Source organism: Rhineura floridana, chromosome 1, assembly GCF_030035675.1.
Source record: "Rhineura floridana isolate rRhiFlo1 chromosome 1, rRhiFlo1.hap2, whole genome shotgun sequence".
NCBI classification, from domain to species: domain Eukaryota; kingdom Metazoa; phylum Chordata; class Lepidosauria; order Squamata; family Rhineuridae; genus Rhineura; species Rhineura floridana.
The window spans coordinates 144,564,262-144,592,230 of NC_084480.1; the positions used below are offsets into that span (position 1 = coordinate 144,564,262).

At 43.1% G+C, this 27,969-nt stretch overlaps 1 long non-coding RNA gene across 1 annotated transcript; it reads right to left on the reverse strand.

The window, feature by feature from the left end:
- Positions 1-1,845: 1,845 nt before the first annotated feature.
- LOC133382791 (uncharacterized) lies at positions 1,846-27,912 on the reverse strand. Its single transcript, XR_009762088.1, has 4 exons — positions 27,822-27,912; positions 17,214-17,333; positions 11,962-12,241; positions 1,846-3,073 (listed from the first exon to the last, which is right to left on the reverse strand). It is a non-coding gene; the product is annotated as an uncharacterized LOC133382791 (long non-coding RNA).
- Between the last annotated feature and the right edge of the window lie 57 nt (positions 27,913-27,969).

Below are 27,969 nucleotides of genomic sequence, written 5' to 3' on the forward strand. Positions count from 1 at the left end.
TCTGCTGTCCAGGTGCTAACTGAAGTGATGGGCATTTAATGGTCCCGCCTCTTTCTTTACATGGTTCTTTGTCTTTAAACAAGACTTGGACTGGACCGCACTTCATACAGAGGGCTCCTTCAAACAGAGAACTACCCTTTGTCACGTAAAGTAGGACACACTATCACCTAATATCATTTTTTAATATCAATTTTTTTTTGCTTTCCAGAGAATAATCAATATTATAATTGCTATTTATTCACGAGTCTCCACTGGTATCTATCTTTATTCTTAACTCTGTAATTATTGCCTGTGTACATTCCTTTTTAAGTGCATTGCAGAGCAGATTAAGGCAGATAATCAAGTCAGTGTCTTCTCCCCCCGCTGCTTATAAACAGCACCTCATTACCCCCTGCTTTTTTCTGTCTCTCAGTTGCAAATCAACACTTCACTGACATCAGTAAAAGGGAATACACATTTGAAGAGCTCACACAGAAAGTAGATCGATAAAAGTATCACTCACACCATCAATGAATTGGGGGAAAAGAATGAATCGGAAACCAGGCACATAGGGTTGCTACTTCAAAATTCTCTCTGCAAAGATAGAGAATAACATAAATAATTAATCTATGGCAAATCTGATTTGCAGAAATAGAGCCCATCACTAGCATACAATGCCTTTTTTCAAGGAGGGCACAATCAAAACCCAGAACAAACATTGCTCACAGTGTTTGCCTCCTCTTTATACAAGAATAAAGAACAGGTTGGAATTCTGCCGATTACAACAGAAGTCACTTTTCTGCTAGAGAACACAGTCTGTTCAACAAGTGTTCCCATGCGGGCTTGGGCTTTGTGTCATTTTGGGGCCTAGGAACCACTCTAGAATGCAATAGAGAAACGAATCAAAGGAAACCTTGACCTATATATTGCAGCAGAACCAAGAGCAAGAAAGAATATGACTAGGAAGCCCACAGTCAACATTCGTTGGAATGTTTCCTCCTGACTGTTACTATGGGAACTTACCAACATGACAAAAAGTCTGATAGCACTTTAAAGACTGACTCGTTTATTAGAGCATCAGGTTTCGTGTAGTAGAATTCACTTCATCAGATGTGTGAAGGGTTCTCCTCAGTTAGCAGGTACCTGATGTACACATATTTGCTGCCCTGGGCTCCTACTGGGAGGAAGGGTGTGATATAAATCTAATAAATAAATAGATTAGATAGATGGATAAATGGATCTTTAGGGTTTTAATATTGCTGAGTTTACTTGTATTGTATTTCAGTTGGTCTTTTTGTGATGCATCTTGCTTTTCGGCCCAAACTTGAAGCATCTGTTCCTTTGGGAGTAGTGGCATGTAGGCATGAATGCCTCTGTCCATTTTTTATTTCTTTTACGTTCTCATTTTTCCAATCTTTCATTCAGCTCACCCCATTTCTGCACCAGTTTGCTTTTTTAAAAAAAAAAGTCTGCACAAAGGTTGGTACACATTTTCATGGACAATATACACACTGATTGGAAATTTACCTAATATATGCATTTTGCATGCAATTTACCCTAAAATGCCCTTTTATACATTATTTCCGTGAATGTAGGCATTTTTGTGCACCCTGTCCTCTAATTGTGTTTTTGTACACTACCTGGTTGGAGAGCCGCCAGTAGTGGCCAGTGGAGCAGCACAATGGAGCTGCATTACTCTCCTGGCTTCCCAGTGCTGCAGGCCACAGCTGCTAACTGAGAGGGGGAGGGGTGATGTGAGGCAGGTGGGTGTGGTGCGGTGCATGGTAGCAGGAGCTTTGGATTGGTGGCATTGAACCACGCGCTGCACCTGTTGGCGAGTGTGTGAATAGATCAAACGTGGTTTGAATTCAAGCGCCGTATAGAACAGGAATAAGACAGGCCAGGCAAGTTTCTTGTAAGAGTCTTTACTAGGCAAAGACATTAGACACAGCTCTCTCCATTGACATTTCTTCCCCCACACTGAGTTCCTGCCAGTTTCCCACCTTATCACACTCCCAGCCAGCCACTGACCTTGATTGTCTGGCACTCTGTTCTCACAGCTTAACCCTTCTGCTTCAGGTTTCTCTCTCTCTGCTAAAAACCTTGTCTGTGAGTCTCACAGCCTGCGTCACTGACCAACAGCACCACACTGAAGTCCCCACACCTTGCCCCCCTTCTCCTCTCCCCTCTCGGTCAGCAGCAATGACTTGCAGTGTCGGGAAGCCGGGAGAGCAACGCAGCCTCACCCATGCCACCCCACCGGCCGCTACCGAGCACTGCTTTGCAATATCCAGAGACCAGTACACCAATTGTGAAGCATAGCTGTATTTCAGTTTTTGCACAGAGTCAAGAAGTGCAGATTAGCCACGTTCAACATTAAAATGCGAAGCATTGCTAGTGTCTTGACCGAAGCAGGAATCCATGCACCTCCTCCAGCCAACTAGCAGGATTAGTTGCTACCAAGAGCTGTGGGGAAAGCGATCTGAGGTCAGATTCTCTCAGCATGAGGTCCTCAGTCCTGAGAATATGGGATCACCAATTTCATGCCTATCTTGCAGGTCCTAAAAAGCATCAACACAGAGGAAAGCAGAAGAATGCCACTGATTGCAATAGGCAAAAGCAACCTCCATAGCACAGTCATTTCCTGCTTCCACTAGACTGAGCCAAGTCAGATGAAGATCTGATTGTAAAAGGCTTCAGGCCCCTGACAAAAGAACATGATTTATTTTCAATGGGTTTTTTTCCCGTCCCAGGTTTGTCCTGTGGCTTTTCTGCTGCCTCGACTGCGACCGAAAGAGGCAGGCAAAATGCTTGTGGTTTTGTTCCTTGACACGCAGAGAAGAATGTAATAACGCAGTTTTAGCAAAAACTGATCCATCCCCCATCATGGCTGTCTTCGCTTGCTCTGTATCCTTTTCCTTCCTGAATGCCAAGAAAAGGTTGGGAGAGTGATGCAGCGCAGTAGCGACGATAAGGAGACTCCAAAGCTGAGACTGGACAGAGACCATTGTTTTTAAGAGAGCCAAAAATGGCACAATAGAGCCACCAATGCCGAGGGATGTGCTTGCTCATTTCTTTTATCCTGCTTCAGTTCCTGGTCATTTTAAAAAAAACAAAATCATGTTCAGCATTCTGATGCCCAGCTGCAAATATGCATGCATACACCCCTTGGGAGAGACCTTAAGCCCTAGCAAACTCAGGAGGACTTAATGCCAAATCAGTTTAACCCTTGGATCCGGCGGTGGCTGGAGCCTACTACGCCTAGCGTGGCCAATGAGAGGACACAGGGGCGTGATCAAGTTGTTCTGGTTTTCTCTCCATGCTCCTCCCTTGCAAAGACATTGTGGACACCTAAAGCATTGCTGTTTTACAAACAGCACCTAACTAAGAAGGGAGGGAAATGTCTTACTTTGGTTCAGCAGGAGTCCCTGCTGTCACAGTTGCTTCTCCGCTGGGAGCAAAGTTGTTTGGCCTCCACCTGTTCTGGTTCTTTCCCTGGCCTCTTTTGCAAAGAAACAGTGGACACTTCAACACTGCAGTTTTATTAATGTTGGTTCATTTATTTATGCTAGAATAACCGTCCATTACTCAGAGGTAGGCCTCCACTGAATTCCATGGGGATTGCTCCCTGGTAAGTGTGTACAGGACTGCAGCGTGAATTAATTAATCTTAAAGGTGCCACACCGGACTATTAACAAGGGACCCCGTATATTCCCATATCTTTTTTTTCCAGAATGTGGAATAATATGCAGGGAAATTAAATGGACTAGGACTTGTGAGACTGCAATTAAAACCACCATTCAGACAGGAAACTCACTGTGTGACCTTGGGCCAGAAACATCTCTCAGCCTAACCTACCTCACAAAGTTGTTGTGAGGATAACATGGAGAAAAGGAGACCCATGAATGCCACCTTGAACTCCTTGGAGGAAAGGTGGAGTGGATGTAAATGCAATACTGGTAAATAAGGAATACAAAAAAAAAAAAAATCCATCTCCAGCTTGCCTGTCCCTGATTTTGAAATGGGGGAGGGGTGGGAGTATAGATTTGCAATCATGAAAAAACCATCCTAAAAAACAAAGAAAAATTATCTGGAACACAACCACAATTTTCAGACCTACAAACACTGGACTTTACATGTAGGTCCTCAGCAAATATATGGCAGCCTGCCAGGACAGATTTGCAGAGCAGGTGAGTGAAGGCAGGGTGTAATCCATGCTCCCATACTATGTATAGGCTGTGCTTCCTATATTTTGGTAATAGCATTTTAAGTTTACCAAAGCATTTTATAGACTTTTATCTTCAACAACCCTGTAAAGTAGGTCACAGTACAATTTTAGCAAAACAACAGAGCAACACTACCACCTTAAAGACTAAAAAATGTATTATGGCATAAGCTCATCCTCATTCCCCAAAACTGACTGCATAGACACGATGTGATTTTACCCTCACCAAACAGGATTTGGATGGCCCAGAAAGGATGTGGGTTGGGGTACTTATTTTATACATAGGCCTGCACTGCAAATGTTATTGATGTAGAGATCTGACAAGACCACCACAGTTTTTAACTGGGCAAGTCACCAGCTAATAGTGCAGCCTTTCCCAACCAGTGTGCCTCCAGCTGTTATTGAACCACAACTCCCATCAGCCTCCGCCAGCATTGCCAATGGTCAGGAAAGATGGGAATTGTGGTCCAACAACATCTGGAGGCACACTGGTTGGGAAAGGCTGTAATAGTGTAATCCTAACTATGTCCACTCAGAGGTAAGTCCTAGAGTTCAGGCAGGAGTCTTTACCAGCCCTACCTGGATTTATCAGCAGTCTGCCTGGGCCAAACAGAGAAAAATGTGAATTGACATAAACCAAGCATAATAAAACCCAGAAATAAAATTTGTGAATGAGCATTTCAGCCTTTACAGATCCCCATTAAAGAGATCTCTAGCAGTTCCCTGTGTGAAATAGAGTGTATGCGTGGCAGAGCAGGAATTCATACAAAAGTGTGATTGTGTTAACACTCAATCAGAGACGACAGGTTCCTCTCACACGATAAAGGATGAGTGGACCTTCATCATTATATGATCATATGCCTCTTGCTTTCTCATGCAATTAATGGCATAGGTAGGAACCTCTCCTTTTAAAAATGAGGGTGGCTAAGAATGAAAATTCCATTGGCTGCATTGTATTCCTTGCTGCCAGCTATTCCACATCTGAAGAAGTAGGCTGCAACCTGCAGATGCCGATGCTGTATTAAAAAAGAAAAAAACAGGTGTTCTGAAAATGTGCTACCAAATAGCCAAGCCTCATTCATAACAGGATTTGGTTGTGTGGGTTTTTCATCCCCTCCCCCCCATAAAAATAAAATAAAATAAATCACATTTTTCCTACAAAGGCTTCAAAGGGGACGACGACTCCTTTTTAAGTGGTTCCCCCTCCTTGCCTAGTCTCCAGAAAACCATCAATCTCTCTCTCTTTTAATCTACAGGGATGAAATGGAAAGCTTTCCCCCATCTTAGCTTTGTGTTTGCATTTTTCATAAATGAGGCCAAGGTTCAAATAAACATGAGGTAGAAATCGCCTATTGAACCATGGCAGTGTGTCATAACCCCCATCTGTCAGATCTTTGTAAGAGTTTGGAAAAGCAATTACCTATTCTCACTTGCTGGATAAACAAAAGATGTATTTTTCAAAGGCTGTCAATCAGTCTAGGCAACAGATTGTTTTGTTTAAAAAAAGTTATAATGTGTTTCTGCGAAGGACCTATTATGAGGTATGAACATTGTCTCTATATAATGTATACAGTGTGGATTAAGTCACCCAAAGTAGGCATTGTGCTGTTAGACTACAGGAAACATGCTCTGTAACTTAATGTACAAAGCACCATTTCTGCACCATAACATAGTTTGTAAACCACTCTGGGAATCATTTTGGCTGCAAGGCTGTGTAGAAAATATCTAGCGAGGAAATAAAGATGAAAATTACTTGTCAGACAATGCTGCTGACTCTATTAGTCCTACCTTGCATTGGGAGGCCATTAAGCAGTCGTCTGGGATATTTGTATCAAGGAGATGAGTACTATTAAAAGAAAGGCCAGAGCACAAACTCTGACACTAGAACAAGAGATTAGGACTTTGACAAATTAATACAGGGAAGCAGGCTCAGTCAGAGCTGAACTGAATCTGTTGAACATCAATAAAACCTTGATGGGAATGCTATATATCAAACAAACATTTTACAAGTTTGATAGGTCTAAATTGTTAGCCAATACACTGACAAAGTGGAGAACTAGAAATAAAATTAGTGTGATAATGAACAAGGTGTCAAATGGGCGGATCCTGCTGTCATCGTAGAGAGATTTGCTAATTACTTTGAAAATATACTGCATCCAAAGGAGTCCCTACAGAGGTCTCCTTTATTGAAGCACATCAGACGACTGCTAATGCCTCCTCTATTTCAGAGGATGTAAAATCCTTTTTGGAAGAACCAGTCTCTCTGGAGGAGATCAGGGAGGCAGTTAAGAATCTAAAATCTAATAAATCCCTGGGTCCCAACAGATTTACAGGAGAATTCTACAAAGCATTTAATGACCCTTTGCTCCCACATCTACAGTCAGTCTTTAATGGGATCTTGGAGGATGCCCAGCTCCCTGAGACTTCGACACTCTCCCAGATTATAGTCCTATTAAAAACACATAAGGTCCCAGTGAAGATGGACTCTTACAGACCTGCGTCCTTGTTAAATATATGATTGCAAACATTTTGCCTCCATCCTGGCTAATAGATTCCAATTGCACATCAATAAAATTATCCACCTTAATCAGTTTGGATTTATACCCCTATTACATAGCCGATCCTATCTGTTGACTGTTTGGTGTCATGAAATTCTGTAGATTGTATAAAACCCCAGTAGCCCTGGTGACTTTGGATTTCTCTAAAGCATTTGACTAAGTTAATGGGAAGTTTTGCCAAATTCTTTTTCTTATTTTCAGTCTGGCCCCCAGTTTATCTCAGCACTGAAAGTAATTTACTCACCCTCTTCAGCACTAATTTGTATTAATACTTTAGACTCCCGCTATATTAAACTCCACAGCAGCACAGAGCAAGGGTGTCTACTCTCTCCCTTTTTATTTACTTTAGTAATCAAAGTTTTGGGTAACAGGCTCAGGGCCAACCCAGCTATCACTGTTATTAATGTACAGGATAGAGACCATTTACTCAGCCTCTATGCTGATGGCATGGTCTTCATGCTCCATGACCCATTGGCAGCTATTCTACAGCTTAAGCTAGAATTAAAGAAATTTGAGGGCATAACAGGGCTTTGGGCAAATTTCAAGAAATCAGACCTTATATGTCTATGTATGTCCCCAAATGCTCAGCTTCAGATTTCCAGTGATTTGGGTATCCCCTTGGCAAGTAGACAGTTTGGTACTTGGGGTACAAATTACAAAGAATCCTAACAGGCAGTTTGCAGAAAAGTATGGACCAGTCAAACCCCTGGAACTGGCTTTTCTGAACCTTGTTATGGGGGAAACACAGATGTGCTTTTTCAGCCCTTAATTATCTACCTACTGATGGCTGCCAGGCCAGTCATGGTTGGGTTCTGGAAGAACCTTGAGAGGGCAACTCTTGATCATTAGTTTAACAAACCTTGGCAAATTTCACATGTTGGCAAATTGCACATGTTGAAAAGTTAACAAAAGGTGAGAAATGCAGAGACACATTATTCACAGACTGGTATTGCTTTACTGCATATACAAGTGTGAGCGGTAATAACAGGGGGGTTCCCCAGCATTCAAATCTTTGTGGCTGCTTTGAACGGCAGTATATTTTTCTTTTACACACTTCTCATCCTTTTGCAACATCTGCAATCATTGTGCATCTCTGTAATAGTCAACCCTGCACTCTGAACCTGGGTATTTTGTGTTGGGGGAGGTTCTGTTTGTAACAGGAAAATGAAAACTTGATTCTCTTTCAACGTCTAGCAAAAACTCCCCAGTCCTCATCTTCAGTCAAAATTATATCACTGCACTGGAGGAAGCTCAACAATATCCTTTTGAAGGTAAGGCAACCAGAACTATACACAGTATCCCAAGTGTAGAGTAACTGCGTCAGATTTGGTCTTTGAATCAAAGAGCCAATATTTGAATTAAATAGCCAATGTTATGGCTATTTTGGGAAATATGATTATTATTCAATTTATTTATATACTGTGTTTTCCACAAATACACATGTGCTCAAAGCGGTTCACACAAACAGTCCAAACGCTATAACACAACAACACATAATAAAAAGTATAATCACTACAACATTAAGAATATATATATATAGATACATCAAAGTATAAATGAGCATAAAGCTCAACAACAAAGCTGAAGCAAAAATATTTAAAAACTAACCCCCCAAGCTGATACAAAAATCTCTTCCATCCCCCTGACCCCCATAGCTCAACCCAAAGGACCAGAAAGTCTTCTGAAAGAAGCTGCATTTGAAGGCTTCCAGGGATGGAGGGTGGGGCAAGGCAGGTGGAAATAGCCCTCCCCTGATGACAAATAGGGTCATGTCTCCCTTCACAGCCCTTCTCCTGAAGGCAGCTCCCTTTTGAAGGCTTCCAGGGCTGGAAGGTGGGGTAAAGCAGGTGGAAATAGCCCTCCCCAGATGACACTCTCCTTTCATCACCCAGCTTTTTTAGCTTGAGCTGGAGTAACCAAATTGCTTGGGGTTAGCTGAGCTGGAGTAGGAACAGAACCAACAAGAGGGGATGAGGGTCAACTGTCACTACTTTAGATAAGAAGCTTCCAGTTTTTAGTTTTTCAGTTTTAGTATCTCAAAAAAAAAAAAAGACATCTTCAGTAGCAGTAGCTTTGCCTGAGACCTTGAAGAGTTAGACCGCCCTGGATTAGGTGGGCCAATGGTCTGACTCAGCACAAGGTAGCTTCTCTTCAGCTCTGGGCAATTTCCTATTTTCTGCAACTTCAACCCTGGCAGCATTGAGAACCCCCACAACATAAATAATCTAGAGGGTCAGTGGTGATAGGGACCCTCTCTTGCCCATCTGCACCATGAGATAGGAAACCAGAGAATACAGCAAAGGCTTGCCTCAGCACTGGATTAAAAGCCATTTAAGTCCCCAGCATTAAAGGACATGAAAGGGAAATCAGCTGGAGAGGCAAGATAAAACCTCCCGGCACAGCAGCACCTTCATGCATCACACTCTCTTTGCTTTCCATTTCGACATGCCACCGATGGGCGCCAACTCACGCATCCTGCCGAGTTATTAAGAGATAGCTGTGTCAACGTCATTCATGCTACTTGAGCTTGTTAGTCAGAACTTAAGTCGGCAATGCCTTTCAATCTGTCCAACCCAAAAACAACAACCCACAACTCTACACATGATGGAAGGCAGGAAGGAAACTTTCTGCTGTCAATTTAGTCTTCATGTCCTGCTTTCTTCCAGACTTTTTGCAATTCGTTCCAAGTTACAGGGGAGGAGGAAGAGAAGAGTGGTCCCAATACCTACTAGTTTGCCTACCCAGTCATGCAATTTTAATATGTATATCTGTTTTAAAAGTGCTGATTTACTTATATTTTGATACATTTCATGTCTATTGGATTGTAAAGTTTGATTTTACTGGTATTTTTAGGACTATTTTATATTGCTTTATGTAAACTATTTAGTGGTTTTTGTTAATTAAGCAGTATATAAATCTTGTTAAATAATTTTTTAAAAGATGCCATATTTTGGGATGTTAATGGAACTTTATCTCTTACTTTTACAAATGCACTATTGTACTGCACACATACCTGGCATTATTCCACATTTTTCTTAGAGAGGGTTTTTCTAACACAAAAAATGGGGCGGGGGGGAGGTTGTGAAGAAAGGCATAAGACAATCTTGAAATGCTGGTGGGGAGGGGGAAATCTCAAAATGTTTTAAGAGGGAGCTTACTTCTGAGGTCTGAGAGTAAGTCCATGAAAGGGGGAGGCATTTTTGGATCAAACTTAGCTCATACCCCATGATTACATTTGTATTGTGTACATCATCTATGAGCTCAGAAAAGCATACACTATATGAGAGATAGTGACTGTCCCAGGTTACCTGTTGAGCTTTATAGTTGACTTGGGAACACAGGTCTCCTTGGCCCAGTTTTAACTCTCTATCGGTTATATTCGAGGGGCTGTTAGGTCACTTTCTGGATTGGATGAAGCCTTTGGGTCTGCTTGTTTTTTACAGTGTTGATTGTGCTTAGGGACTACCACTGCCTGTCAGTGTGCTCAATTCTGCATCCTCATAATGGCAGCACGATCTGTACATGTGCAGACACCTATAAAGACCATTAAGTCTTCAGTGCTTCAAATAAAATGATCCTGAGTTTAAGTGCTGCTCTGGGTTTCCTGCCATTAGGAGGAGGGACATGCAAAACCAATGCAAGAAACAGCACCAGGCAGAAGGCTATCCAGACTCCCAGTCTGCCATGCTGGGGTTTGCGATTTGGCCCAAAACAGAGTGACACAAGCATCATACCTCCAGGCTGGAGTTCCCAATTCCTGAAATGGCGGGAAGCAGAAATACAGGCATACCCCGCTTTAACATACGCAATGGGACCGGAGCGTGTATGTAAAGTGGAAATGTACTTAAAGTGAAGCAATTATCTATGCATGTACTGCACTGCAATCGCCACTAGATGGCAGCGGTGTCATGCCATTAAGTGTCTGTAATTGCAAGGCACGCATACGTTAAGCGGGGTATGGTGGCGCATGGAGCATGTATGTTATAGCGAGGCGATGTTAAGTGAAGCGACGTTAAGCGGGGTATGCCTGTACTGCTGTGTGATTCCCACCAGCACTATGAGGAAAGCCTTCAAAGGGGGTGGTCTGGGACAAGGAGGGATAGGTACTAAGCCAGCCTAAGATCTACCAAGCTGACCTCTCTGCTGTCACTTGGCAACATCAGGCCCAGTCAGGGCCAATCACTGCACCAGCTCCAGGCTGCTGGAGCAGAGCTTTGCCTGCCCCCCAGTTTCCATTCCAGAGTTGGGCTGCTGCAGTGGCTATGATGCTCTGTCACATTGCACTGCTGTTCAGCCAGGGTAGGATTTGCTCTGCCCATTTCATAGCTGAGTAATGATTTAAACCCAGTCCCCCTCAGTCCAAGACCAGCCTCTAACCATTATATCATACTGCATTCATTTCCATGAGGATTGTTTCACACATTTACAATTTTTCAGGTGTATAGCGAAGGCCATCAGGCTCAGTACTGGCAGCCCTGACTGGCAGCAGCTCTCCAGAGATTTTCAGCCTTTCCTAGCTGGAGGTGTTGGGGTCTGAACCTGGAACCTTGGGCATATAAAACATTTACTGCACCACTGACTACAGCCCTTCCCCCTCATCCGGAGCTCCTCTAGGAGGACATCAGTAAGGAAGGAAAGATGCCAATCAAACACAGCTTTCCCAAAGTAAACAATATTCCAAAGCAACGGATAGCCACAGGAGAATTAGGGTGTGTTCCAAGTTGCACTCTAGTTCATGCGGGGTAAAAATAGGGTGAACACTGAAACATTTCTAAAAAAAGAGGAAATACAACACCCACTCCCAAAAAGAGGACAAAGATTTGCATAAAATTTGCACATGCTAAAGGATGGTCACCTTCACTCTTTGGGATAAGACCTGAGGCTCTCCTGAAATAAGAAATAAAACCAGGGATAATGAATGGTTAAATTTTAGTCACATTTTTAAAAAACTCATATAACTTCAAGCTATTTGGGACAACCTGTTGGGAGAGGGGAGGACTTACCTGTAATTGTTGCTACCCACCTGTTAATCTGAATGGCACAATGTAATCTCATCCATCTCTTTTCATCTGGATGCTGTCCAGACAATGTATGTTTGTTATTAAACAAACAAATAAATAAATGACGTGCCAAGTTGTGGGGAGAGAGAGATAAAAGAAATAATTACTATCTTTTCAATAGAAAGACAATATATCTCACCATAGTAGAGAAGACTGTGACCAGGTGACTTGCTCAGCGTAGTGCCTTGGGTTAAGAGAGTCATTGCTGGGGTGTGAAGTTTCCCCCACACCAGTCTTTCCTGGGGATCCATGTTCTTTCTTTGCACCATCACCATCTGCCCCTCCTATGATTCCGACTGTCCCCATCCCAAACAGTAAACTCCTGCCTCTACAGGAGAACCACTGCAGCTGTCAGTCTGACATTTGGCAGGTTTCATCCCCTCAGAAGCAGTGACCATGCCTGCATATTGCATCCAACTCTGGAAGAAAATGAAAAAATGATACACTTTATTTTTGTTTTTTAAAAACTAAAATTTAAAGGTATCCTGCATGAAAACCCTTGAAAATATCAGCCTACAATTTGGCAGATTCTGGAGGAGCCACTCTGCCTGCAAATTTCATCCACTTCTGTGCAAGCAAAAAAGATGTAGCCATATTTAGATTCCTCATTATAGTGAGCAGGGAAACAGAGTTTTAACCAACTTAATTCCGACTCCAATAATGACTCAAATTGAAAAGACCCACAACAGATTCAAAACAAGTTAGGCTACTTCCCAGAGCTATAGATATAAGTCAAACCTTGTGCCCAATGCACACCCCCTAATCATTAGTGCTGAGATGATACCCATAACGATGTCCCTTTCCCCAGTTTTATATGCCTTTTTTCCAGTTCACTGCACCTCATTCCTTCCCAGAGCTTGGAAACGTTACTTTTTTGAACTACAACTCCCATCAGCCCAGTCCAGTGACCATGCTGGCTGGGGCTGATGGGAGTTGTAGTTCAAAAAAGTAACTTTTCCAAGCTCTGTTCCTTCCACTGTTTTTCCTTTAACATCCATTTTCCCCTTTTGTCGTGACAGTGAGAATGCAAAGGATGGCCTAGTTTTAACTTGGGCCCTTTCCCTCTGAATCAATACACTGCTGTATAGGACATTTACAGAACTCATTCTGTCTTTTGCTTGATCAAACAAATTGGGGAAGGCAAAAAGGGGAGGAGGGAAGAACCGAAACCCAAAGAGTATTTTTGGCTAAATGCCATTGGAAAGACTGCCTGAGCATTTTTGTGAGTTTTGTAAAAATTGCCTACACTACAAAACATGCATGTAAATCATCCATGAAACATGGTGAGTGGGACATAAAACTGCCTTCCTTTCCCAAGTGGTACGAGTTCCACAATGGATTCCAGGTCCTTGGCAAGGAGTGTGTGAATTTTGAGTATTCTGGAGTGTGAAATAATATATATTATTGCTACTTATTGATGTTCACAACATATTGTTTCTTATTCCTAATATTAGATTATCTAATTGCTAGGATTTGGGGAAAATCAGGAGATTATTTTCAGCACAGCTGAAATTCTCCCTTCCCTCTGCACAACTTTTAAAGATACAGAAGACCTCTTGGTTGCCTGGCCCAGCCTCCAAGAGGTCTTCTATATCTTTAAAAGTTGTGCAGGGGGAAGGGAGAATTTCACCTTGTGGCTTTTCCCATGACAGTGTTGCAAGAAAACCTGTACTTGGCTGAATTTTCTCTTCTCTTAAAGATACAGAATCATTCTAAGGCCCTGAGCCTGGCAACCCTATTAAGGACTCTAGGCTTGCCAAGGAGGAGGTGGAGGATGGGGACACTGAAAGCTGTTTTCTTGCTTTCCTTTCTGAAAGGAAAACAGCCAGTTTCTGCTTACCAATGTGAAAACTGACCAAGCTCAGTCACAGTGGAGGAGAAGGAGGTGGCAAAGTGCCTTTCCTTTCCTTTATTCAAAATACCGATATTTCCTTTCATTTATTCATATTTCCTTTCAAAATATTGATATTAATATCAATATTTTTGGGAGAAAAAAATTGAACCAGTAAGAGCAGTGGCTAGAGGGCAAATAACAAGCTCAAATTGATCCTGTCTGTTAAGTCAATGGAATGCTTTCAAAGTGGCATCGGCCAACAGATCCCAGCTCTAGCTCCACTTACTCTTGGTCTCCCTGCCTTCCTTCCTACCAGCCCCAATGGACACCAGCCACCACTGAACCAACAGGCATCCTAAATGTGGCAGAATTTGTTGATTTAGGGATGGGGAGAAATTCATTTGGTTCACATGTTACTATGAACCTATCAAATGTGAACATCCTGAACTTATATGAAAACCAAATGCAGGTATCTTCTGACATTCCTGTTTCTCTGAATGTTGTGATGCAGTCCTTTAACAACAAAAATGTGTACAGAAGTGTGTGTATGAGCAGACGATGCACACAAAATGTGTATGTTAGTGAAAAATAACATAACATTGCATTGTAGTAGGTAATATTGGATCAAAAATTCATATATTAGGAGAAATATACATTAAAATGCATAAAAGTTTGTGCTGACATTTCTGAAAGAATTACAAACTGATGCAGAAATAGGGCAAACTGAGCTTAATATTGAAAATTGAGAGAATTGACAGAGTCATCCATCCCTTATTTGAACACAAATTTCCTGCCCTGAATACAGCTTTCTGAGAATCAGCTATCATTTTAAATAAAGGGAGGTGATCCAGTTGCTAAAAGGTCAGAAGTCCGTGGGGTTGCCGAATAAGATTTAGTGATGATTTCGTGCCATTCTTGCTACTCCTGTGACTAGCAAACTTCAAATAAATTACCAAAATGGGGGGGGGGGAAGAGGGGACAAAACAAATCATGCAGAGGAAGAGGCAGAGCTCAGAAAAGTTACTTTTTAAAACTACAACTCCCATTAGCCCCAGCCAGCATAGCCACTGGATTGGGCTGATGGGAGTTGTAGTTCAAAAAAGTAACTTTTCCAAGCTCTGGGAAGAAGTCATCATATACACATTCCTGATAATTATGTAAAGGGTTTTATAAATCCTGGGCACAATACAGAGACAAGTCTCCGATGAATTAGAACTGCCAGAAGTAAGGAGCAGGTGTAGCCCATTCTGCGGTGATGTCCCTGAAATAGATGCCTTTACTTTCTCCAGTGAATGTCAACTGAAGTCACTCCACTAGGGATGGACAAGAATTTCAATTCAGTTCTCGCTTAAAGCCGAATTTTTCAAATTCGCACTTTCCGAAACAATATGAGAACCGAAACACAGCACTTAATTGAATTTCACAATGAACGTTGAAATTTGCACTTAATTGAATTTCACAATGAAATTTGCACTTAATTGAATTTCACAATGCAACCAAACAATGTTTACAAAAATGCATATATTAGGGGAAAGTGTGCATAAAAAATGAATATATGAGTGAAAATAAGATGCAAAAATACATTATATGATGAGAAATGGCTTGCAAAAATGTGTACATTAGTCAAAACTGCCTACAAAAAAGTGTTTATTAGGAAAAATATGCATTAAAATGCTAGACAATTTTCATGAGGATTTTTTAAAAATGCAAGTTGCTGTAGAAATGTGGAGAACTGAATTTAAGGTTGGAACAATGAGAGACTGAGAGAACCAAAACTGACAGGGGTTTCCAGCCCTACGCCACACGCCTCCTGGCTCTCTTGTTCACCCGCAAAGAAGATTTAGAGGGGGGTTTGCAAGATTATGTGAGGGGTTCAGATAACACGGCTCTCCGAAAGCTGATTGAGAAATGCGGGGGCCGCTTATGTGCTTTCAATAACAAGGCAGAAGGAGCAGAATGGGAAGGACAGGTCTCCGAGCTGATGAAAATAATTGAGGAGATGCTTCCAGAGAATGGAGGGAGACATTATTCAAAAACAAGAGACAACAAGGAAAACAGTAAAAAAGCCAAGAAAAAGAGAGGCTCCTCAAAGAGGATGTGCTCATGCCTGTCCTGACTTGCATCATTAACATAATTTTATAGCATTTAGTTTTTTCTAAAACAGCTCTCAACGTCTTTCTAATACTGGTATGTTTCTCATCACTATTCTGGCATTGGTGTGAGATTTGCTCCCAGCCACAGCAGCAATGCAGTTACGAGCAGCTCATCACTTTGATGCCAACTCAAAAGTTGTCCTCTGTCTATGAGTTAACTTATCTTTGTATTATTTAACTTACTAATATACCTTACTATCTTTCATTTGCAACCTAAATTTTAAATTGTTTTTAAAAATGTGTTTTTAAATGTGTATATTTGTTTTTAATGTTTTAATTGTTGTAAACCGCCCAGAGAGCTTTGGCTATGGGGCGGTATACAAATGTAATAAATAAATAAATGGCCATTTTGCTAATTCAAAATAACCACCCAGACTTCGGGCTGCAGGTTTCAAGCAGGTGACAGAGTCACAGAGCCATATAACTTTGCTCTTTGGTCAATGTGCCATTAGGCACCTCCTGGGACAAATAGCATCTTTGGGACAGGGTTACCTTCATTAGGTCTGCAGCACAGTGGGGAGGAAGTGAATCCCCCTTCCAAGCATGCTACAGTCCCTATCCCAGTCAGGACCCTCCATAGCTCTTTGGGTAGGGAAGGAAATACATCCATGCCAACACATTTTCTTCAAGTTTTCAGTCTCATACAAAGCAGAAATATAATCCAAAAGAGGCAGAATGAAAAATCCCATAGTACCAAAGCAAAAACATACTAAAGGAGACAATATATACTTTCGCCGTCATGATCTCTGGTTACAACAGAGAATGCAGCAAGCCCAGTCATGAAAAATAAAGCAGAGGGAACTATGTTACATCACATAGCACCCAAGGTCTTTGACATAAGCCGTTTTTACATCTTGAGTTCCACATTTCCAGAGATGCAGCTGGTGTGTATTGTTTCAAGTCATTACTATTAGTGCAAAGGCACACGTAAATGCAATGTGTAGATTGGCTCTCAGATGGTGCAATGAGAAGGAGAGACAGCTGTCTCCAGGATTCTACCCGCCTACACAGGAAGGAAAGAATTTCATTCATTCTTAATAAAGCTGGAAAGTGATTAAGCTGAACAAGGAGCTTATTCAAGCGAGGTTCTCTCCTCCATAGAGCTGTGTTGTTTCCAATCTAACGCCCGCTGTGTTAGATTGATTCGCTGATCCTTTCCCCTGACTTTTCTTCAGTAACTATCACTGCAGGGAACCAGGGCCTTCAAGACTCCATCAGCAGCAATCTTCTGTGGAGTGAGTCGCTGGGTTGTTTGGGGTATTTAACGTTTAAAAAATAAAATCCAAAGCTTGCTTCCTTTGTGGCAAATGTTTATCCTTATGCCTGTGGTCTGGTATGTCGCCTTGAATATGTTTTATATAGGAAAGTAACAGATGTCTGTATAAATAAATAAAAAGTACTTACATAATGCCATTCGACAGTTAAGTCCCATTGACCGATTTCTGCAGATGCTGGGGACAGAGACTCTCTCTTGCAGTTTAAGGCCATTCCCATCAAGGGCAGCACAGGTCGGTATTGGGTCATCTAGCATGTCAACCAAAATAATGTACTTTGTATAGTCTCACAAGTGAAATATCAAATTTTGTGGACTGATCATTTCTCCACTTCATGAATTATACCTTGTTACACATTGTTTCAAACTTGCCAAGGGACGTCCAAATAGTTGCTTTCAATGTGAGATTCCTCTCTATGTCACAGAAAAACCCATCAGTCACCCATCAGACGTATTGACTGTTTTTCAGAGATAACTCTGCCTTTCCTTCCTGCTACAATGGTCATTATGTCTATCTCTCACTGCAGTGCATCTTTTTTCTACCTTTATGTAAGCCTTTCCTCCCCTGAAGTATCCTATGAACATAAGAAGAGCCTGCTAGATCAGGCCAATGGCCCATCTAGTCTAGCCTCCTGTTCTCACAGTGGCCAACCAATTGCCCACGGGAAACCTGCAAGCGGGACCTGAGTTCAAGAGCACTTTCCCCTCCTGCGGTATTTGCAAGCATATGGCCTCTGATTATGGAGGCAGAGCATAGTCATCAAGGCTAGTAGTCTCTGATAGCCTTTTCCTCCATGAACATGTCTGATCCTCTTTTAAAGCCATCCAAGTTGGTGGCCGTAACTGCTTCTTGTGGCAGCAAATCCCAAAGTTTAACTATGCGCTGCGTGAAGAACTTTCATTTGTCTGACCTGACTTCATTGGATGTCCTTGATTTCTAGTATTATGAGAGAGGGAGAAAAGCTTTTCTCTGTCTACTTTCTCCATGCCATGCATAATTCTATACACTTCCATCATGTCACCTCATACTTGCCTTTTCTCTAAACTAAAAAGCCTCAAATGCTGCAACCTTTCCTCACAGGGCCTCCCCTTGCAGGCTTGTTGCAGTGCATAGCATCCACCTTTTGTTTCACAATGGTGGGAAAACACACTGTACCTATAGCCGTGCAATAGTGGAAAGCATACCATTGCAAATCGTCGTTTTTCACAGCTTATATTATTTTACATGACATTTTATTCAATCAACAATACACTATCAATTTTAAAGCTACTAATTCATTTCTTGTACACTGTACACCACAAGTTAGATGCTGATTGATCTGTCTGAGGAGTACTCAGAATGACCCTCTGTGTCCCACTGTTATGCTTACATGATTTAATATTAATTACTAGTACCAAGAGCCCAATCTGCACAGCCCTCTAACACACCACCAATAATCTTGCCTACAGCACATTCAAAATGTGTTTGCATGCAAGGCCAATCAGAGGGGGAGCCAGGAGGGCCTCAATGCTCCAAGGAGATCTCAGATTTAGACACTTGTTAATTTGGGGGAGGGGATTTGATACATTTCACAACTTGTTTTTATGCACATTGGACCACAATGTGACACACTCTCTCAAGCTTAGAGCTCACATTTAAGGAAATAAAAGACATGATTTGGTAAAAGACATAGGGTTGCATTCATCATCACACTAAGCAGATCGTTCCATCAGTGCAAGTATTTCTCCTTGTACACTGGAACAATCTCCCCCTCTCCTCCCCCTGCACACCCCCTAAATCTATTCTGGCATTTCCCCCAACCCTCTTGAGCAGATCTGGGGACAGGAGAGAGGGGAGTCCTGTTGTGCATGCACTAACCCTTGTGTGAGTGCAACATTTTAATTGAATACCACCCATACATTTTTGGTTAAGATATTTTGTAATATGAAAGAGTGAAACATTAATAAAAATGTATTAGTTCTGATGGCACATGATTAGACCATGATAAATATGCCTGCTCAAATCATCTGATTATGTAAACAAAACATTACTACTGTGATTCCTAATATCACAATTACATTCAAGGCTGGTGCCAGAGGGGGCCAGGCTGGGCCCTGGCTAAGGGCCCCTGCAGCCCAGAGGGACCCCTGAAGGGTCCTTCCTTAGGGTAGGAGGGTGGCATTCCCATTTAGACAGCGTGGCTTCAATAAGCCCACATGCACGCCCCACCTACCTCTCCCGTCAGTGTGAGAATGCTGTGCAAGCATGCATGCCATCACCCAAGATGGTGGCGGGGGCTTCCCTGCAGGACTGGTGCCCCCGCTGCCATCTTGGGTGATGGTAGGCATGCGCACTATGCACACATGTCTTTCACGTGTCACGAGAGGTAAGTGGGGTGCTCAGGTAGGCTTATTAGCCCCGTGCCGTCATTATTTTTGTAAGCTGCCGTGAGTGCCCTATTATAGGGTAGAAGGGCGGGATAGAAATATTTTAAATAAATAAATAGAAGGGGGTGTTGGGCTATGGCACTGCAGGCCCAAGACAGGCTGGTGCCCAAGGCCCCAATCATGCCCGGCGCCAGCCCTGATTGCACTGCCTTTTTTATCAGTTTGCCTATGGGAGCAGGTTCAGATGAATCCACCTTCAACGTGCTGAAGCAGGTAAAGAACTATCATTGTACTACTAGGAGACAAGAATGTTTGGATGGGTGACTGGGACAGTGCCTGAATCATTAGCGTATTTGCAGAGAAAAACGCTACAAAACCATTTGTTAAATTAAAAAGTAAATCACATCTCCAACTTTTTTTAGTGCCTTTGCTTGTTTTTATGCATTATCATTTTTTATTTTTATTATGGTTAGGGTCCTCATAAGCTGGAAGCAGCCTAGGCCTCTCAGGAACTCTGGGAGGACCTGTTTGCATGGATACATGAAGAAGGATTTCTTGAAAAGCATGAACCATTTTTGCAATGGTTGTTTCAGTCCAAGTGCAGGTGCATTTGCACCTGTTCTACTTTCTTCATGCCATCATTTGCTTTGCAAAGAAATTCCCCCAAGTATCAAAATCATAACAAGATTATGGTTTATTCCTCATTTTTGCTCATTTTTTATATATATTTGGATGAGCATTGTAGTCTTGTTTTATTGCTGTTTTTATTTTTGTTTTTCATGTTTCTTGTTCTATCCATTTTTATGCCATACGTCATTTTGAAACACTTTGGTATACAAAGTGACAAATAAATATAAAATCTAATATATAGTAAGTGTCACACTGCAGTTACACTGCAGCTCACAGTGGCACAGAAAGTGGCATTGCAAATTGCAGCATGATCCAGCTACACCGGGCTCAAGGCTGGGGGTGGGTGGGAGGAAGGTGAGCAGACGACACCAGCCTGCAGCCCAGCAGAGAGAGGGAAGTCAGGGAAAGAAGGCGAGCAAGCGTGCGGCAGCCCAGCCACACTGAGCTCAATGCCAGTGGGGGGGGGGAGAAAGGGCAAGGAAGGCAAGTGGAGCGCTACAGTCCAGCTGTGGTGGGCTTAAGACCGGCAGGGGGAAAAGAAGAGGAAGGAAGGCAAGTGGCACACTGTGGTCCAGCCATGCTGAGCCCAAGGCCAGAGGCAGGGAGGGGAGAAAGAGCAAGGAAGGCGAGAGACAGGCAGCACCCTACACAACCCATGAAGCCACTTTGTGGGAAGTCTCAGTGTTGCTACCATGAGGCCTCCCTTTCCTCCAGCCTGTGTGCTGCAAGGGAGGGAGGAAGTATGGCAGATGAGATGGGTGGAGAGGGAGGAGGGGGAATGCGCCTTGGCGACTTGAGGCAAGGGGAGGGGGAAGATGCACAAAGCATGCAGGAGCAGAGCCCCTAGTAATATAATATTATCCCTATCTCTGACAACTCACCACACCATGGATTGTGTTCAAAGCAGCTTCAAAGCAGTCTTATCTCTCCTCCCCCCCATCTCCCCCCCAATCACGTCCAGAGGGTCCCCCAACCGTGTTGAGCTAATTTTGAGAGAATGCAGGCTGCTGCAGGGGAGAAGAGAGGAGGGGAAAGCGTCGTTCTGCTAGCACATGTCACTTGCGCTAGCTGAACAGGAGCCTTGGATACTGTCCCGTATCTGTTGCGACATGTGAAATTCTTATTTACTAAGCATAAAAATTAACAAAAGAATAAAAGCTGTTTGTGGCTGGAAGCACAAGTACAAGTACAGAACACTCAAAAAGCAAGTTAGCAAGCAAATAAAAGTTAACAGGATAGCCACCCTGGATCTTTTAGAGCGGATGTGAGGGCCATTTTTCCTTTTGGGCAGAGCTTGGAAGATTACTTTTAAAAAGTAATAAATTACAGTTACAGTTACATGGCCCAAAAAAGTAGTAATTACAGTTACAATTACAATTGCTCTGAAAGTAACTGATTACTTTACTTTCCCTCCAAAGTAATCAATACACTTCCGTTACTTTAAAAAAACCCGCCTACAAGGTGCTGGCCTTGGCTGCTGCACATCTAAGTAGCCTAAAACAACATTAAAAATAAACAAACACATGCAGAGGTAGTAGAATAATTATTTTTATTCATAAGATAGCAATGGTGGTCTTTCCGCTGGTAAGGGTGGTGGGGAGGGAAGCTGAGGCCACTACTCAGATCTTTGCACGTCAAACCAAGTGCAACCCCCCCCCCACTCAGCCAGCATAATCTCTCTCACTTAACCACCTCCCAGACCCTGCTCTGCCACCAACTAAGGGAGACTCACGCAAGCAAACATTTCCCCCTGAGATGCAAAAAAAGTTAAAATACTGCAAATGCAGCACAGTAGCCAGAGAGGGTGGTGGAGGCCACTTTGTGTGCCATGTGCAAACATAGTATTCACACACACACACACACACACGTTGTCATCTTTCACCTCCACAGTTCTTTATCTCCATTCTGCTGCTGCCTCCTTCTCCTCCTTTATCTATGTTCTTGACCTCCGGATCCTTTTCCCCTCCACTCCATTCTTCACCACCACTATCTGTTTTTTAAATAATTGTTTTCTCCACTCCACCCCGTCTCACTCTTCGCCTTCTCCCTCGTCGCCTCCTGCCCATCCACAGAGCATGAGGAAAGAGCAACACTGCACAGAAGCCCAGTTTGAGGCACATGATTTTCATCCACAAATCAGAGGAGCAGAAGACTTCCCCTGCTCCCCCCCAAGTAATGTCCAAAAGTAATTCTGGAAATGTTACAATTACTCTACAAAAGTAGTAAAATTACTCCTAGTTCTATTACAATCAAAATGTAAAGGAATTACCAACTCGTTACTCAAAAAAGTAATGAATTACAAGTAATTCGTTTGTTGTAACTAGTTACTTCCAAGCTCTGCTCTTGGGCAACCTTTTGTGGGCTGCGTGGCAGTGGTGGGTGTAACCCGAGCCAAACGGGGGCAAGGTCAGAGGCAAAAGTGTGTGGAGCAATGTTTATTCTTGGGTGGATTCAAAAACTGAAGAGAAACAACAAGAACTTACAATAGATCCTTACCTCCAAGTAGAAGTGCCCCTTTTCACAGTTCCTGCCAGCCAGCCAGCCATGACCTCTACTAGAACACAATTCACTGCTGACAGATTAAGTAGGGCATTCCACTCCCCCCACCACCACTTTCTATTTTTCTTTTCCTACTCATAATCAACATTCTATGGCGACAAAGTATGCTCAGATCTCAGTGAACTTGTCCTCGTCAAGGGATTGCCCTCTTAGGATTTTAAGTAGGGCTGTGCACAGCCCTTCCTATCCATCTCATGGCCCTATCTGTGGGCACCAAGGAGGGCCAATCCACCCTGTCCCAAAAATGGGACCACTCACCCTGCCCCAGATCCATCCCCAAAGATATTCAAGCAGAGGGTTTTTTAAAAATTAAAAATATGGTCAGGAGGGGAGAGGAGCGCAGGGTGGAAGCATTTGCTTACCAGCTGATAAGCAGGACAATTCCATCCTGAGAGTTGCCAGTCGCTGCTGCTTTGTGAGCAGCTTCTCTACAAGCAGGGAAGTCACCCACTAATGAGCAGTGGCCAGCACAACGCCAGAGCTTGGAAGATTACTTTTAAAAAGGAATAAATTACAATCATTGTTAGAGGTAAAGGTGTCCCTGCACTTATAGTGCGAGTCGTTTCCGACTCTTAGGGTGACGTCTTGCGACGTTTACTAGGCTGACCATATATATGGGGTGAGATTGCCAGTTCCTTCCCCGGACTTTCTTTACCCCCCCCCCCCCAGCATATCCCGGGTACTTATTTTACCGACCATGGATGGATGGAAGGCTGAGTGGACCTTGACCCCTTTTACCGGCGATTCAACTTCCTCCTTCCGTTGGAATCGAACTCCGGCTGTGAGCAGAACTACGGCTGTGTTACTGCCGCTTACCACTGTGCGCCACGGAGGGTCTTTACAGTCATTGTTACATGGCCCCAAAAAGAAATAAATTACCATTACCATTACAATTGTTCTGAAAGGAATTGATTACTTTACTGTTACTCAAAAGTAATCACTACAATTACAGTTAAGTTACTTAAAAAAACCTAGAGTGATTACAAGGTGCTGGCCTTGACTGCTGCATACCTAAGTCACCTAAAACAACATTAAAAATAAACACGCACACACACACACACACAGGAGGTAGCAGAATAATTCTTTTTAACCATAAGATAGCAGTGGTGGTCTCTCCACTGGAGAGGGAGGTGGGGAGGGAGGCAGAGGTCACCACTCAGATCTTTGCACATCAAACCAAGTGCAACTCCCCCACACACACATGTACACACTCAACCAGCAAGCATCATCTCTCTCATGCAACCATTTCTGGGACCCTGCCCTGCCGCCAACTAAGGGACACCCACCCAAGCAAAAAATTTCCCCTGAGGTGCAAAAAGGTTAAAACACTGCAAATGCAGCAAAGTAGTCAGGGAGGGTGGCGGAGGCCTCTTTGTGTGCCAAGTGCAAACACAGTATTCATTCTCTCTCTCTCTCTCTCTCACACACACACATTATCATTTTTCACCTCCACAGTTCTTTATCTCCATTCTGCTACTGCCTCCTCCTCCTTTATCCATGTTCTTGCCCTCCGGCTCCTTTCTCCCTCCACTCCATTCTTCTGCATCACCATCCATTTTTTTAAACAATTGTTTTCTTCACTCCAGCCCTGTCTCTCCCTCCACCTCCTCCGTTGTCGCCTCCTACCCATCCACAGAGCACAAGGAAGAGCGATGCTGCACAGAAGCCCAGTTTGAGGCACATGATTTTCATCCACAAATCAGAGGAGCAGAAAACTTCCCCCAAGTAATGCCCAAAAGTAATGCTGGAAACATTACAATTACTCCTGAAAAATAATAAAATTACTCTTCGTTCTATTAGAATCAGAATGTAAAGAAATTACCCACTCGTTCCTCAAAAAAGTAATGAATTATAAGTAATTCCTTTTTTGTAACTAATTACTTTCAAGCTCTGTACGACGCAGGATGAATCCTTCAGCTCATCAGCTGATAAGCAAGAGGATTCCCTACTAGAGGTACCAGATCTCCGGTTTTCGGGCAGAGTCTCTGGCTTCGGGAGTGTTTTCTGGCTCCCTGGCCAGACCACACCCCCTGTCCCTAGATCTCCGGTTTTTGGAGTGGTGTGGCATGGCCAACCAATAGGGCTGGATGCAGGGCAGGAGATCCCAAGCCCCCCACCATTCCTCTGCTCTACTTACCTTTCTCTTTGCTGTTTTTTGCAGCACTCACAGGTTTGCCATCAATCAAGATGGCGGCCGAGGTTTCCCTAAGGGGCTGAAGCCTCTGCCGCCATCTTGGTTGATGGCATGCATGTGTGCTACACGCACAAAACAAAACTGAACCAAACCCTCCTCGCACACTTGGGTCAATGCAGGTGGGCACCCCCTCATGCCACACCTTCTTGCAGGTTGACTTCAGTTTGGGCTCCTGCCAAAAGAGCCCCCTTCCCCCAGTTTCCCTTCTCCCTCAAACATGCCTTGAGCCACCCCTGGCATCCCCTCCCCCCTCCAGAACTCCCCACACTCCATGGGGAAGGACTGTGGCTGAGTCGGCAGAGCACCTGCTTCACATGTAGAAGGTCCCAGGTTCATCTCCATGTGGGGCTTGGGAAGACTCCCTGCCTGAAATGCAGGAGAGCTGCTGCCAGTCAGTGTAGGTAGGACAGAGATAGATGTACCCAGTGGTTTGACTTGGTGGCAGGCAGCTCCCTATGCCCCCCTTCATTGACTGCACCTCATACACTGAGGCTCAGGTACATGGCCCCTCCTTTTGCCTTAAGATGCCACTGGTGATGTGCACACACCATGCACTAATTAATGCATGGCATATCTATAATTATTATAGGTTTGTAGACTCTGTGGAACAACTGCCCTGGTGTGCTTTCCAGTGCTGGACTAGAAGAGATGTGTTCCATACTTGGGTTTAGGCCTCTAGTGCTTGGAGCACTCCAGGACAACACATTTTAAAATAAGAAGCATGTGTGGGAGAGTGACTAAACCTAGAAAGTGTAAAAAGTGGAGGGATTTTTAAGTGAGACTGCTAGTGCTTCCAGCATAAGGAAAATATATTTCAGAAGTTCTGTAATTAATCTATAATATATCATTTATAAAATGTAAAATTTTATAGGAGAGCTTTAGATTTTAATATCACAGGATTTAGAAAAATGTTATTGGCTTAAGCAGAGGGTAATGGGAATGTACAATGTGGTGTGTATAGTGGAAGAACCATTTCTCCTAAGGATTATCACAGTTACCTAAAATAATTCCTGCAGTACTTTGATCTTCATCAAATCTGAACTTCTAGGTATTTGTGCAAGAGATTGAATTTATTATCTGGATAGACCATATTTCATGCTCCTGTATTCCTCTAAGATGCAATGAGTGATTTAAATAATTCATTAATTTATATTATTTGGTGGAGCTACTGTTAATGTTCATTTATTATTATTATTATTATTATTATTATATCCCGCCTTTCCTCCCAGCAGGAGCCCAGGGTGGCAAGTAAACAGGACAGATCTGTCCTTGAAATATCCTCTCTCTCTCTCTCCCCCTCTCCCCCTCCCTCCCTCCCTCCCCCAATATCCCTAGGTGTCCATCTCTTGAAGTTTGCAAAGAATTTACTGGGTTCCTGCACAGAAGTTGAGAGAAGGTGTTTTGGACAGGAAAGGCATTTTTTTTTGAATGGTATGCTCCAAGCAACTGTGGTTGATACTTAATGTATCATGCTTTATGATGTCACTAGGGCCCGCCCCATGATGCCACTAGCCCCCCCTGTGACATCACTAGGGCCCGCCCCGTGACATCTCAGGTTTTGGGATGCTTCCGACCTGGCAACCCTATTCCGTACTGTGGGGTGCTCCTTTGCTAGAGGCTTTCTTGCATGTAGGGAAGCCACTCATGAAGGGGATTTGCTGCATAGGACTTGTGGAGGCTTGGCTGGAAGGAGGAGAGATTGCACAGAAAAGGTCAGCACCTACCTTCTCTTGCAAAGAGGTGCCTTCCCCACCCAGTCTCCTTCCTGCTCATGCCTGCCTCTTGTCCTGCCTTGCCCTGCCCCTGATAGCTCCTGATCACTCTGGACAAACATACCTGACTCATAGTGATACAGGGCTATGTCAACCCGACTCAGCTGAGGCCCAGATGCCTTCGAAGAGGCCTGGTTCAGCTCAGGCCTCAGCTAAATGCTGAGCACAGCCCTAATTTTAAGAACAATTTTTTGCATGTATGGAAAAAACTCCCCCAAACATTCTGAAACTTCCTCGTTTCTCAGTGACCAGGTTTCAACTGCAATTGAACTCACTACTCAAGTTCATTATTAGGAGTGATGCAAATTAGAGGGGGCATCAGGACAAGGAGTTGCAGGAAGAACAGATGAAAACTGAGAAGGCCCTGCTTCTGAGCCTCAGAAACCTGAGGCTCTCATAGAAAACTTCTTGCTGCACATCAATATATATTGACAAAGAGTATTAGTGTAAAACAACTGGAAAGGGTAGAGTTATATATCCACTGGCCATGCTGGCTGGGGCTGATGGGAGTTGTAGTTCAAAAAAGTAACTTTTCCAAGCTCTGATTTTAATATACTATGCATTTAACTGAAATGTTTTAAAAACATACACATCCAATGGCTGAAGCCTGAGAAACCTTTTCCGTATCTGGGTTAAAGCTGCTTACAGAAATGCCCAATGATTCCTGGGGAGAGGCAGTGATAGTTAAACTGTTTTACATTTACACTGTGGATATGCCTTAATTTATGTTTGTTGTAGTTGGGAAGTGAAACTGCCTGAATTATCTCTTTCTTGTGAATGCACAGGATCAAGGGTTCTTACCTTCTCCCCATTGCCCATTGGCTTTCCAGGCTCCCTATATGTCAGACCTGTTTCAGGTCATGCTTGCTTCAGCTTGCACTGTGTCTGCCAGCAGTAGTCTGAGACAGGCAGGCTAAGGTTGGAAAATCCCATCCAAGAATTTATTAGAACTGAGAATATATTATGGGGAAAAAACACAGAGTTCAACTGTGGAATGATAATCTATATTACTTATTTCTTACACATTTTTTTACTTATTTATACAAGTGACACATATGCCTGGCTTCAGCTAGTAAATCAGAATCTATACATACAATATAAGGTAATGGCTGTTATGCAGTGCCTTTTTCTATATGATCAAACTATGCAGCAGTTCAGTATAGTATTCAGCATTATGAAAGTATACAGTCTAAGTATCCAGGTATCTTAATACATACCAAAAAGAATGAATATTATTATTCCTCACCCACAGTGCCCCAAGTCAAGCCAAGCCAAGCCTCAGACTTCCAGCAAGCAGAGCAGCAATGTTTCCAACCAAGTCCCCAAAGACTGGTAGCTTTCTGTGTAAGATCCTCTCCTTATATA